The sequence below is a fragment of the Meriones unguiculatus genome, chromosome 3 (assembly GCF_030254825.1).
Source record: "Meriones unguiculatus strain TT.TT164.6M chromosome 3, Bangor_MerUng_6.1, whole genome shotgun sequence".
Classification (NCBI taxonomy): Eukaryota; Metazoa; Chordata; class Mammalia; order Rodentia; family Muridae; genus Meriones; species Meriones unguiculatus.
The window spans coordinates 150,109,531-150,124,435 of NC_083351.1; the positions used below are offsets into that span (position 1 = coordinate 150,109,531).

General features: G+C 43.0%; 1 long non-coding RNA gene across 1 annotated transcript; it reads right to left on the minus strand.

The window, feature by feature from the left end:
- Window positions 1-342: 342 nt before the first annotated feature.
- Window positions 343-12,250, minus strand: LOC132652810 (uncharacterized). The gene is made up of 3 exons (XR_009590367.1): window positions 11,978-12,250; window positions 1,542-1,621; window positions 343-401 (listed from the first exon to the last, which is right to left on the minus strand). It is a non-coding gene; the product is annotated as an uncharacterized LOC132652810 (long non-coding RNA).
- Window positions 12,251-14,905: the final 2,655 nt, after the last annotated feature.

Below are 14,905 nucleotides of genomic sequence, written 5' to 3' on the forward strand. Positions count from 1 at the left end.
TTATAATAACATTCAGCTTTCTTAACGGATATGCTTTACTTTTAAAATGGCCTAGAAGGGAATTCCCTCCCTAATTACTTCAGACAAATACAGAAACAAGGTAGTGATCTGGGGGCATCTGTGGCTTTTTGTGTTGCCATGGTGAAAACCTACAGTCTCACATATTTGGGTAGCTATAACACCCCACCCACACTCTGCACCAAGTCACAAATGATGGTCAGAAGGTACCACCAGCTGCTCCCACATTATTCGGAAAGTAAAGATTATCTCTTCATCTTACGTGCTACCCATTATCCAGCATCTCTTTCACAGAGGCAGCTGGGACTTGATGAACATTTACCAGGGGTTCATTTGGTCAGCAATGATGTATCAAGTACACCTAAGTGGGGGATGGTAGTTTTCTGAAAAATAAATAAATAAATAAATAAATTAATTAATAAACCGACCCTCTGTCTCCCCAGCATAGTTCCAGGAATGGCCTTCCTGTGCTGATAGAGAAGCTCACAGAACTTGAAAAGGGGAGAGCTATCAGGATATTCAGAGTGTTTGGAAAAATTCTCTTTAATGAAAATGCCAGATAATTGAGGATATGTTATTGTCTAATAACTCTTACAAAGAAGGAAATCAGACGTTTTGAAGAGTAAGAAGACCACCCGGGAGGGGCACAGAGGACGTACAAAGGTGGCGCAGAGCTCAAAGACTGCAGAAACCACACAGCCAGAAGAGTCAGGAAAGGTTTCATGGTGATTTCAGACGTGCTGTGATGGCTCTTCTTGGCCGTCAACTCACCTACATCTGTAATTAGCTGAACTCCAAGTAGCTGTGTGCACCTGTGAGGGGTTTTTCTTGACTAAATCATTTGAAGTAGGAAGAACCACCTTTGATTTCTATTTGTTTGAGGTGGTAAGAGCCACCTTTAATCTGGGCCACACCTTCTGGTGGCAGCCTACATAAAGGATGCAGAAGAAGGAAGCTGCTGCTCTCTGCCTGTTTGCCCTCACTCTTATTAGCAAGTCCGTTAGAGCCTGCCTCTGAGACTGAGGCAGAAACAAGGTAGTGATCTGGGGGCATCAGATCACTCAAAAGCTGGCTAAGACATCCAGCCTTGTGGACCGAAAAGCTACTGGATTCTTGGACTTTCCATTGGTAGATAGTCAAGCCACTCTAATAAATCCCCATATATATATACATTATATATATATATTATATATATACACCGTATAATATACATATTAGACTCTGTATAATATGTATATATAATATAATATGTATACATATTATACAGTATATATATATAATACATATATATTCATTCAATGGTGATTCACACACACACACATATTCATTCTATCACTTCTGTTCTTCTAGAAAACCTTGAACAATACAGATTTTCTTAGGAGCAATAGTTAAGGGGGGGGCAACAGGCAGAGAAGATTCTGAAAGGTTAAAGCAAGCCAAGCCTCCCAGTTCATGTCCTAAATTTTAATATTTATTAATTGATTATAAAAGAGGACCATAAAGTACAAAACATGACAGTGTACCCTGAAGCATCTTCATGAGGAACAGTAACGCAGAAAGTCTGTCTTTGTCTTTGGAGCATGGAGAGAAGTACTCGAGATTCCTGCCAAGAGAGAGGAACACATTTATTAGAATTTAGAAAGATACTCTGGCAATCTTTTAAATTTCTCCCAAGTGGCTGCCCCTCCCATTGTTCTTTCTGTGATCAAAGTCAAATGCCTCAGTTCCGTAGTCAGGCTCCACTCCTGACTCAATAGAACCTACTGTTCAGCTTCTTAACTCTAATCCACCTGCCTACTCTAGCGTCAGCCAAGAGTGATAACCACCTCTTGGGCCGTGTCCCATGCTGAGGGGGACTAAGGCTCTCCTGTGGAAAGGGTCTACCGCTCTTGAGAGTCCATCTTCTTGGAGAGTGCTAGCACACAATCACCCTTCCACAAACCTGCTGGACCAAGGGTTGAGCTTCAGGGACACAGATCCTTTTATACAAAGTAAAACCTGAAATAACTAAGGTCGCTTGATCTACTGTCCTTGGTGAATTCTTTTTTGGGGGATGGGGGAAGGGAGATCATTTCTCTTGTGTAGCCTTGGCTGCCCTGGACTCACTTTGTAGACCAAGCTGGCCTCAAATTCATAGAGATCTGCCTGATTCTGCCTCCCTGAGTGCTGGAAATAAAGACTTGCACCACTGCACCCGATTCCTTGGTGAATTTTTGAGTCTCCAGTATTTTCTCTTTTGTCCTAATGGCTGCCATTCAGTGATGACACTTTTCTCAAGAGAGATGTCACTTGCCAACTTTTCTTCTTCTCCTCCTCCTTTTCCTCCCCCTCCTCTTCCTTTTCTTCATCCTTCTCCTCTTTTGTATTTTATGAGTCATTTGGTTATTTTTTAAATTTTTTTTTACTTTTTTATTAAAAATAAAGTCATTTTTATACATTATACTGTTTCTGATCCTGTTTTTCCCTTCTAATTTTCTCCAAGACCTTCCCCTCCCCAACCCTTCCAACTCTATACCCTCTTTCTCTTTCAAGAAAACAGACAAATAAAAAGCAAAGAAGGATAAAGCAAAAGAAGCAAGCAAACAAATAAAAAACAGAGATCGTGAAACCACACACACACACACACACACACACACACACACACACATCATATCACGTCACATCACAAGGCTGCAGCTTCATGCCCTGGCTCCCACCTCCAGCAAGAGGGTAACCACACACAAACCGAAATTCTGCATTTTCACTCAGAGAGTCACGGGATTGAGGGAGTCTTGTTACTAATCCCCCATGTTGGTGAGCTTTGACCGATACTGTGGCTCCTGGAATTTCCTCTGGTTTCCTCCCGAGCAATAGTTCTGAATCCAGTCCCTGGAACACTGATTCCTCCATCTGAACTCTGACAGCTCCAGTTCTTAAAGCTGCATCCTGCTTCTAGGATCCCTTCCTGATGTGTTTCTTACACTCCTCTTAGGGTCCCAGAAGTACCCACTCCAACCTTGTTCTGACTTGTGTGAGAGAACTTGATGGCAGGGGAGGTTGATGAAAATGGTCTTTCCCATACTTACCCAGCTGCAAGTGTCATCACGAAGGGCTGCATAAAAATTTCTGGCGCCTCTTCTGAACATCTTGTTGCAGATCTGGGGCAGGGACCCCAGATGTGTTTCCAACCAATGCCCCAGCTCATCCCTGGAATCCTTGGCATTTAGGGAAATGCTAGATTGGAATTTGTTCTGTCTCCTCAGACTTGCTGATTGCACCATTAGCTCTTCTGGAAAAGGGTCAACCCTTTTGTCCGGGAGAATTTCCTGTAGATCCAACCCCAGGGATGTTGGCTCCTACCACTTTGTCCTATTTTCCAGCATGTCTTTTATCAGGGATCACCCTTACCATGGCACTTCTTGAAGTAATTCAGAGGTTTCTCCGGCCTAAAATTCTCTTACATGCCCAGCTGAATACAAATCCTACTTTGCCAGCCTTGGGACAATCCCTATAGCGTCACCTTCTGTATCAGAATGGAATCTCCTATTCCATGGACATGAAGATTTTCCTCCCTGGGTCTCTAGGAGGTACCAGCACTTTGTCTCATTAGTTTGTCTTGATAGTAGCTTCCTCTGTGAGAGATGGCCTATGACGTGACCAGCCTCCTTATAATAAATCCAGCCTTCAAGACTCTCCTGCATAGTCGTGCATGTGTCTACCTCCAAAGAACTGTTCCTAGTTATAGAATACAGAGTAGTCCACATTTCTCCACAGAAACCATGAAACTGAGAACAGTATCACATCCTGTAGATTCTATGCTATTTCCTTATACTTGCTTATGATAAAGTTTACAAATTAGTCACAAAAAGAAATTAATAATAGCTAGCATCAAAATAGATATGATATACTGTAATAAAAGCCATGCAAACATAGTCTCTCTGCTTATTTCTGGAATTTTCCATTTAATATTTTAATGCACAGTAACAGAAATCATGGGGTGTGAAACCATATGCAAGAGAAGATTTCTAGACATAAAATTGATTTCTCCACTTTACCCACAAACCCCATAACTGTAACAATGAAAACTTGTTAAGCTAATGGTTAAATGAAAACTTATTTAATACCCTTTCTTATGTGGGCAATTTTCTAAAAACAAAAATATAATTATATGTAATGTTTATATAAAAATTATATATAATGTATAAATGTACGTTATGTTATGTGATACAGCAATTTAAATATAATAAATGCATTTATATCTTTCATTATTTTTCTTTTCTCTTTGAGGACAGGTTCCAGTTTCTCAGCTCTTAATCCTTATTTACACCTCACAGGTCTCAAATGTACAGATACAAAGTAGGCAATCACGAGCTGATTGAAACAGCAGTTAACTGAAGGACTTAAGGTAGCCCCAACCTGAGTAATAATAGGAAATAATAATCAAATTGTTTGAAAAACACCTGCTAGAGAAATTTAGTACATCACTTTGGAGATAGAAGAAGAAGAAGGAGGAGGAGGAGGAGGAGGAGGAGGAGGAGGAGGAGGAGGAGGAGGAAGAAAGGATGAGGAAGAAGAAAAAGAAGAAGAAGAAGAAGAAAAAGAAGAAGAAGAAGAAGAAGAAAAAGAAGAAGAAGAAGAAGAAGAAGAAGAAGAAGAAGAAGAAGAAGAAGAAGAAGAAGAAGAAGAAGAAGAAGAAGAAGAAGGAGAAGAGGAAAGAGGATGAGGAAGAGAAGGAAGGAGGGGAAAGCAGGAGAGGAAGTCAGCAGTCAGCATTTTTGTTCCCTGGGTCCTTCTTTTGAGACATTCAAGCAGGTGACATGACAGTCAACTTGACATGTCCCAAATTAAATAGAACAAAACTATAGCTGAACCCATTTACTTCCTGTCTGAAAATTACAAACATGAAATTTGGTAGAAATCAAATCAATCAATCAATCAATGAACAATGTTTCTGTGTTGATGTTGGCATGGATCATATGTGAAGGTGATTGCTGGATTAGTGTATTATATGGAGGAATACAAATGTGTTCATTTCTCAGGAATTCTTAGGGTATGCAATTATGAGGCTCTAAGAAGTAAATTATCATACTTTTCTCTGAAAATATTTCCTTTGAATCAACATATGTTTTCTTGAAAATATTTCCTTTGAATCAATTGCCTTTGGGGAAACAGAAGGTTCTATCATAAAAATGATTAAAGGTTGAATGGATGAAGGAATGGTCACAAATTAAGCAGGCAATGCACCCAAGACTCTGCCCAGTGTTCTGTGCATGCCCCATGAGTCCAAGAAAACCTTATGGAAGGAGATTAGGGCAAGAGTCCTAATTCGTTTCTATTGTCATGATAAAGACCAAATCCAAAACAGCTTGTGGAGAAGGTAGTCCGAACTCTGTAATCACAGTCCATCGTTGAGAGAAGCCAAGGCAGGGACTTAAAGTAGGACAGGAACTTGGAGACAGGAACTGACGTGGAGACTATGAAGGGGTGTTTACTGGGTTGCTCCTCATAGTTTGCTCACATTACTTTTTTATACCACCAGGACCACTGGCCAGGGGTGACACCACTCATGGTGAGCTGATCATTAATTAAGAAAATGTCCCACAGGCCTGCCCACATGCCACTCTGCTGGAATAAGAATTGTATCATACAGTACATTTAGATAAGAAAATAACTAACTGTGAGTATACCTTTGTGTTTTCACGTTTTTACCATGGCTGATGTTATAGAACCATGGTCGTATTTCATATTGCTTTCTCAGATGCTTCTTGAAGAATCCTTCTAAAGTGTGAGGCATCTGGGGATGTGGGGATGATCTAGAAATGCCTTGATTCCTTGTAGCTGTGTTTTCTAAATCCAGGCATCTTTTTGCTAGACAAAGACATAATTTAGACACTTAAACGTCACCCTCTCTACAGATATATGTATATATACACACAGAGTAGTGACCAGGCTGGGAACTATAAATAGAAAATACTGGCCTGGATTCTGATTTTTTTTGGGGGGAATAGAAAGAAATAGCGTTATGTGCAAGGAAGAGAAACAATCGGAAAGAAGAAAAGTGGGGCACAGTGTATCATAAAGGAGCGTAGGAGCCTGGGAGAAAGTGGCCTACAGGAGTGAGAAGAGAATCTAACACTAAAGGAAGCATAGGGGTGGGGATGTGGCCAGTGGTGCAATGCTTGCCTAGGTTTGGTTCCCAACATCGCAAAACAAAAACGTCATGAAACCATTGTAGCTTTCTTCTTCCTTTCCTTTTTTTTTTTTTTGTGCCTTTATATTGCTGTTTTCGTCTACAGCTTTGTGAGGTTTACCTTTGACACGTGTAAAGTAGGACCATTCTATCACTGTCCAGAAACTTCAGTGCTGCTCTCTAGCAGCCCAACCTTCCCACAGTTCTATTCGTGGGTGTCCACTGACGTGCCCTTCATGACTCACTGGCAGATCGTCCAGTGTATAACCTTTGAAGACTGGCTCCCACCCCCCCAACTCTTTCCATGTGTTTTTGTGTGGGATGTCCAGGTGTGTATGTGTGTGTTTGCATGAATGTAGGTATGTGTGTTGTGTGATACGTGTCCATGTGTGCGTCTGTGTGTGGAGGTTTGAGGTTAATGTTGGGATCTTCTTCAATCACGCTTCCATCTTATTTTGAGGCAGAATCTTTCAATCAAACCCAAAGCTCATTGGCATCGCTAGACAGATAAGCCAGCTTCCTCCAGGGACTTCCCCTGTCCTCCACCTTCCAAGGCTGGAATTACATGTGCATTGCTTCACCCATCTGGCATTTATGAGGATTCTCAGCATCCAAACTCAGGTCTTCTTACTTGTGCAGCAAATAGCTGAGCCATCTCCCTAACCGCAAGACTAAATTCTTAAAATTTCCTTCAGCACTAAGCCTTCACCTTGGTTCCCAAGGTTCTAATCAAGCAAAATTTCAAATAAAATGAACTTCCCTATTTTTAAAAACTGTTGTGTTCTGTGAGTGCTTTGCTGCTGTTGTTGTTTTGATTTTTGAAAGCAATTAAAAAAATCAATGGCTTTGGTTAACTGAAGCATTTTGTTCTGACTTCCGTGCACACTGTAGCATCAGGACCACTGAGACTATGACCATTTTGTTCTATCAGTCAAATAGCTATAGCTACTTTTGAGAGCAGAGTTCCACTTTGTAAATAGAATAGACACTACAAATCAGTTTCTCAGAACCCCAAACCTAACCAAATGCTGATACCTACATTTCTGTGTCCACAACTATCACAGGGCCACAGATTTTCAAGGCCATTTCCATCGCTGATAGAATGAAACACTGGCAAAGTTTCTATTAAAATGTGGTTATTACTCAGAACATCGATTTTTCTATGAAAAATGAGGCAAAATTTTAACAAGAGTCTCAATTCCTCACACACACACACACACACACACACACACACACAAAACCATTTGTGATTTATGCAAGTTCAGAGAGTAAAAACAATTCAGATAAATGGGCAATTATCTGGGCGTAGAGGGTGGCTAACTAAAGCAAGAATGGGGATCTCTGTGGGTAAGGATTGTGATAGGTATAAGCAGCGGACATGCTGTAGGGATTGCAACCATTTGAGAAGAGCAACTGGCCACTGATGGGGACTGAAAGCCACATCAGGTAGTTGGCCTGGTAGCATAACACATAGGGTTATATGTAGCTGTATGTATATGAATGAGGTCATTTACGCTCTGTTTTGCCTTGTATTTGAAGCTCCGTCTCTGTAGATGAATTTTTTTAGCTATTTTATTTGGATTCTTATATCTACCATCCTTCTCTACCCCAATCCTTTCCAACCCCCCAACACTAGGTAGGTTAGAAGGGAGAGGGCATATAGAGCTCTTTAAACTACTAATTCCTCATCAGGGTTGTCAGGTTCCTAGGGGCAAATCCTATCTTTTTCTTCAGAATATCTAGCAATCCAGCAATCCAGCAATCCAGCAATCCAGCAACAGCAAACACAGCAGCAAGGCCTAACAACAGTAGGGACCAGCAGCGGGAGCCAGCAGCTGCCACAGGCCATCTCAGTGCTCTCACATTTGTACCTTCTCAACAGATCCCAGAATTAAACTTTCTGCAGCTGGCAAAATCACACCCCTGCCAGAGCATGAGACACATTACAGTTACCTGCTGTGGACAATGTGAAGCAGCTCCATAATCCCACACCTGGGATTAAGACAAAATATATCCACATAAACATAACTGTTTTTCCAAGAAACCAGCATTCTCACTACAGGTCTCTATTATGGCAATGTGGGAGGTGATGGAATCTCTCACTGGTAGAGCATCATGGGAAGTCCTTAGGTGATTACATGCATGCACTTTAGAAGTGAGTTGGCTTTTGGGAGTGAGCTCAAGCATGAGAGGTAATAGCCTGAGCCTGGCTATTGAGTATCCCTCTGGTTTTTCCCTCAGGGATGGATTTTGCTCCAATAAATGTGTTTCCATTATGATGTGATGCCAACTGCCACCAGGTCCTCACCTGAACCAATGGGACTCTCTGATCTTAGACTCAATCTTTAGATGTAAACTTTTTTTATTTAGCCTGCCCTGGGTATTCTGTTATAAACAATGAAAAATTAACCGTCTTAGGTTTTTTTCCCCTCTGCTGCTATGATAAATATACTGACAAAAGCAACTTAAGGGTAAAGGATTTATTTTAGCTCACTGTCTTAGGCAGTGTTCTATTGCTGTGAAGAGATGCCATGACCGCCGCGACTCTTATAAAGGAAACATTTAATTGGGGCTGGCTTACAGGTTTAGTCCATTGTCGTCAGGGTGGGAAGCATGGTGGCACACAGGCAGTTGTGACGTTGGAGAAGGAGATGAGAGTTCTACCTCTGTATCTGCAGGCCTGGCTTGAGCTTCTGAAACCTCAAAGCACACTTCCTCCAACTTGAAGGCCACACCTTCTTCGACAAAGCCACACCTCCTAATAGTGTTATAATTACGATTCGTTTACTACCAAATCTTTCAGAACCCAGTGCCTAGGGTGTTTCTCCTTCTGTTCTCTTCTGGTGGATAGAGTGGGAAATGGTCACATCTCTCTATGAATACTCTTTCAAGGAAGGCAAGAAGAAAGCAGCATGCTGGGTGAACAGGCTGACCACAGCTCCACAGCCTCAGAGGGACCCATTGAGGAGGAAGTTGAGCCAAAAGCAGTTACCATTACAGGAGAGAATGGAGCGGAGCCAGGGGTGTTTGATGAAACCAGGTCATCTTGAAACTGGTCAACTTGACCGGATTTAGAACCACACAGGACACAGACCTCTGGATAGATCATACATGAGGGAGCTTCTAGATTAGGGTAACTAAGGTGAGGAAAACCACCCAAATGTGGACAACACTATCCCGAGGGCTGGAAGCCTAGACTGAATAAATGGGAGGTGGCTGGTGACAGTCTCCTCTCTCCCTCCTTTCCCCCTTTCTTTTTCTCCCTCCTTCCTCTCTCTCTTCCTTCCTTCCTTCCTTCCTTCCTTCCTTCCTTCCTTCCTTTCTTTCTTTCTTTCTTTCTATCTCCTTTCTGACCTTTCATGCTCCTGCCTCCATGCCATCCCTGCCATGAGGGACTGTATCCCTGGAACTGTAAGCTGAGGTAAATTATTCTTCTTTTAAACGGCTTCCTGTCAGATAAATTCAAGCAAGTAACTAACACGTCCCCTGAACTGGTCATAGCATCCCAGGGCTTCATCCAACACACATCGGGCTGTGGGCTCTGACGGGGACCAGCTGAGGCCCCAAGGATTTGGAAGGAGGACTGTAAATACAGATGGTCTTTGTACCAACAGCCACGGAGATCCTCTTGGTTTTACATACCGTCTAAGAAAAGCAAAGTCAGTGTAATTATTTTCATCCTGACGTCTTTCTAATGAACATAATTGACATAATTAAAGGACATACATATTTCAAATAAAGGTTAATTGGTCTTATACCCTTTCCCAGTTCGATAATAGTTAATAAGTTGAATATCATCCCTGGTGACATAATCTTTCAAATTAAGGACTGAAGTCAATTTGGTTTCAGAGCACCATCTGGTGGATTAATTACCAACAACAAGCCAGAAATAAGGTGAACCTAGAGATCCCCATGGCCATAAAAGGATAATAAAGGAATATTATCAAAAATACGTTTGTATATGTGTGCACACATGTGTGTTCATTTGCATGTAGCACAACATGCATGTGAAAGTCCAAGGAGAATTTGTGGGTGTTGGTTCTCTCTACCTGTGGGTCTGAGGAACTGAACTCGGGCCTTCACACTTAGCAGCAGACACCTTTAATCTACTCTGCCCAATATCCACAAATTCAATAGATGAGAGGAACCTTAAACACATAGTTCTGAGAATTCACTCAAGAAGGCATACCAAACTAGAATAAACCCAAGTCTGTAAGCAGGTTCAAACTAAATCAGTTGTCAATAACCTTCCAAACACGCACACACACGCATGCACGCACACAGCAGGTTCAGATAGGTGAATTCTAGAAAGCGTTTAAGGAAAAAAAAAAAAAAAAAACACTCACGTTTTGAGCTGAAGGAAGTAACCCCAGTCTCTATATTCCTAGTTCGTACATCTGCAGATTCAACCAATCTCTGATCAAACACACGTGAGGAGAGTTCACGGTCCCGAACACAGAGGCTCCTCTGACTTACTGGTATCTCTTATACAATTCAGTATAATGACTCTTTGCATGCTATTACGTATTGTTTACTGTACAGTGGTCATTGTACTGAGTATGGATAAGTAATCTGGGAGTGACCTAGAGCACTGGAGAGGATTTATAAAGGCTGTAGGGAAGAACTGTGTCATTCTACATGAGGGACATGGGTACCTGCAGATTCTGGTGTCACGGGGAAGAGCCCTGGAGCACTGGGTTCCATGGACAACAGTAGTTTCTAGTTTCATTTATGAAGCCAGCATTACCCTAATACAGAGATGAGATAACAACAGCACAAGAAGAACTGTGCTTTGCTCTGAATGTTTGTGTCTCCCGAAGTTTAACTACTGGAAGCTATTCCCACTGTCACAAGTTTAAGGACAGACCTCTGTCGAGCAAGTAGGGTCGTGAAGGCAGAGCCACTTGGATGAGACTAGGATCCTTATGAAAGATGATTTCCTACTCTTCACTTCAGAACAACAGGGTACCACATATGAGCCAGGAAAAGGCGATCGGCAGGTGGTGAAGATGCTGCCAACTTGATCCTAGGCTCCATATACTCCGGAGTTGTGAGAAATAAACACATCATAATATTTGGCTAAAGCAACCCAAAATGCCAGAAAAGTGAAACTGCAGACTAATTTCACTCACGAGCAGAGATCCTAAACAAATATGAGCAAATTAAGCCACATTGTGTAAAAGCCCGGCACACTATCCCAGGTATGCAAATAAGGGTCAACCTTTGAAAACCAGTTAATGGGGGCTGGAGAGATGGCTCAGCAGTTAAGAGCATTTCCTGATCTTCCAACAGGAGCTAGGTTCAATTCCCAGCACCTACATGGCAGCCCACAACTGTCTATAACTCCTGCTCCAGGGGACCCGACCCCCTTACACATGCAGACAAAACACCAATGTACATAAAAAAATTAAAAAAAGAAAACCAATTAATGTAATTCATCATCTCAACAGACTGAAGAAGAAAAGTCACACATCGACAAATGCATTAAAACATTTTAAAATGTATTATGCATTGGTAAGAAAAATACCTTCAACAAACAGAAACCCACAGCCGACTCAACACCTTTTAAAAATTGATTTTACCTGATAGTTTCTTAAGATTTATTTATTCGTGTATATGAGTGCTCTGTCCTCACGCACACCAGAAGAGGCAGTCAGACCTCAGTATAGACAGTTGTGAGCCACCATGTGGGAGTTGAACTCAGGACCTCTAGAAGAGCAATCAAGTGCTCTTAGCCACTGAGCCATCTCTCCAGCACCCCACCCCACTCCACCCCCGTGGCTGACTCACACTTGGTGGCGAGAAACTTGAAGCTGTTCTTAGCCGTGAAGTACTTTCCAAGACTCAGCTTTCCACGCACTCAGTACTAGCGGTAGGTGTGGCTTCATCTGAATTTGCTCTGGACTTTCAGAAGTCATCAATTTGTTACTCCTTCTAGGAGACTGGGTGTAACACGAGTCTAGATTTCAATTTTACTCTTTGCTCCTCAGTAAATGGCTACTTGACCAAACAAAGTTGTGGTTTGGACCCAAATAATTCACAATGCTTACACAATTCCTTCAAAAGAACATCTTTTCTATTTTTTAATTACTACTGAGAAATGACCCAGGTCAGGGACGGTGGTCAATTCTCCTCTGCGCTTCTCATTTCCATGCTCTGTGTTCCGAAGCCACGTTGGCCCTGTCCTCTGCCTAAACTGCTCAGCGGAGTAAGTAAAAAGTTCAAAGCGGGACTGAGCTTTCCAGATTTCTTCTCCTCATGGGAATCTAGACTATGGCTGGAGAAAAACCAATGTCAGCAAGATACGGATTCAAGAATTAATGATCTTGTCAGTCATGGTGTCATTTGAGGACAATGCTGACGACAAACCCCAAGACAGCTCAGGCAGCTGCTCTTCAAAAAACAGGGGGGGAAATATCTTCCCAGCAAAGCAAAGCTAAGCAGCCTTGCGACATAAGACACTTGTCCCCATAGTTCCTAGTTCTCATATCTCTGAGTCCCCACCATAGCAGGCTTACGAGAGACCAGTTCCTAAGGGTGTTTACAATACAGTGTAGTAACAGAAAATCTGAGGAACAGAGAGGCCATATTACAGGATTTTTAAACTGGTTTTCACATGTTGTGATGGAAGGATGGCTCCTGAGAAGAGGGACTGTGCCCCAAAGTACCAGAATCGGCCATAACGCAGAGGGATGGGGCAGAGGGCAGGAGGGCTTTTGACTTTAGGTCCAGAGGAGGAGCTGGTGGGCCAGATGATAAACAGCTTTAGCTTTGGTGAAATTGACTAGGTCCCACAGTCTGGAGACTATTCGAGCTGTCTCTGGACATCAGTACCAGGCTCAGGGATCATGGAGGCAGATGCGCCATGGTGGTGAAGGTGAGAGTCTAGTAAAGGAGGCAACTAGGGCTGCAAACTCTGAGGTAGTTAGCCTGCATGGGCAAAGCTTGCTCCTGGGAGTGATAGTCCTCCAAAGGATGGGAAAGGCTGAGGCAGGAGGCTGATGCAAGGTGAGCTGAGCGTACCGCGGAACGGGCTGGAACTAGGTGCGCCCAGCGCAAGCCTGTAGGTCAGATGTTAAAGTGTCACGGCTGCAGGAGCTGGAAACTGGTTTCGTGACTCGGAGCCAAGCACGCTCTGACACAGCGTCCGGAACGTGTCCAAAGCTGCAGAGCCAATTAGGAGCAATTCTAAGTGCCGAAGCTAAGTTCCGCCCCTTACCTAACCTACTACGTTCCTCCCATCATGTCTCCACAGCTTCGGTCTCTCTGCAGGAAATCGTGGGGCCACGAGACCCAGACTCCAAAACCGCAAGAGCAAAAATCCCCACCGAGAGCTTCTTGATCGTCCTTGGAGAGGACAGGAAATGCCAGAGCTCCAGCTGCTCAGCCATCACGCAGGAGTCACTTTTGCCTACAACAACAATGGCTAATTTTTTTTTTTTTACTCATTTCTCACCTGGAATTGATATAGTGTATCATGGAATGGTTATTCTTAGCAAAAGGTGCTTGAGAGGGCCGGGTTCCTGTTTCTTAACATGCCTTTAAGCCTGTGACCTGAGCCTGCAACTCTATGATCAACAGGCCTTGCTCGTGGGTGAGGCTCTCACTCAAGGTGCTGTTCACCTTGACGAACCACGCCTCGACTTCACCTCGACGGCCCAGTAGCCGTAGACGCATGCAGCTCCTTACCGACTGTTCTCATTCCCTGGGCGTCTCCGGAAGGAGCAACTTTATACAGCGCATGCTCACTAAGCGGGGCCTACGTTTTTGTGGTCTCTCTTCTTGGATTACAGACTCCCTACTGGCAGAAAGCGGTCTGTGTTTCGTCTTATTTCCTCTCCCTCAGCCTTCATTCTGCTTTTTAAAAAAAAGTTCATGATGTGAAAAGGAAGCACAAGCATAAATGGGCTCTCAAGTGGAATAAAAATAAACTGGGCCACTTTCATGCTGCTCGGTGAATATTCTTATGGCGTCTATTTCTTGTCTTAGAGTCTAGTCAACTCATGTACTCGTTCAGAGAGAATGCTAAATGTAAGTGACTTGAAATCCGTTGTGGTGAGTACACGAACCATCTGTACGGCAAGTGCACAAAGATGCGGAAGATGTATTAGCTACCGCGTGCATTTAGGTTATGAAACCTAAAAACGAATCGCCTCCTGAAGGACTCGCGTGTGTGCACGCCCGCGACGCTGCTGCCTTCTGACAGAGGGCTGGCTGCCGAGCAGGATAAGTGAAGGATCCAGAGACAGATGCAAACATGGGATTTATACGCCCGTTTCAGTCATTTTTATCTGCACTATACATTTCATCATTTATTCAGTCAACAAAAGCTTAGTGACTATGCATTGGTGGGCACCGTTCTAAGGTATCCAAAAATAGAACAATGATAAATTTTTGTCTTATTTTATTTATTTAATCTACAGCACTCCAATGAAGCATGTGGAAAACTAGCCGGAAAGAAGTGACTCATCTTGACCCGATATATACATTGCTGATAAGCTGGACAGATTTCACCTCTCTAAGCTATTTAGCTATCTCTCTCCTACACAATACAAGTTACTTGCCAATAAGTTGTCATTTCTGGTCCAGCAGGCCACATCCTCTTAGTCCATCTGCTGTTCCTTCTCCCCTCTCTTCTCCCTGCCTTGTGGTCTCCTGACCCCCAGCCTGGGGACCTAAACTCTGCCTCCCTCTCTTCTGCCAGGTCACAAGTGTCAG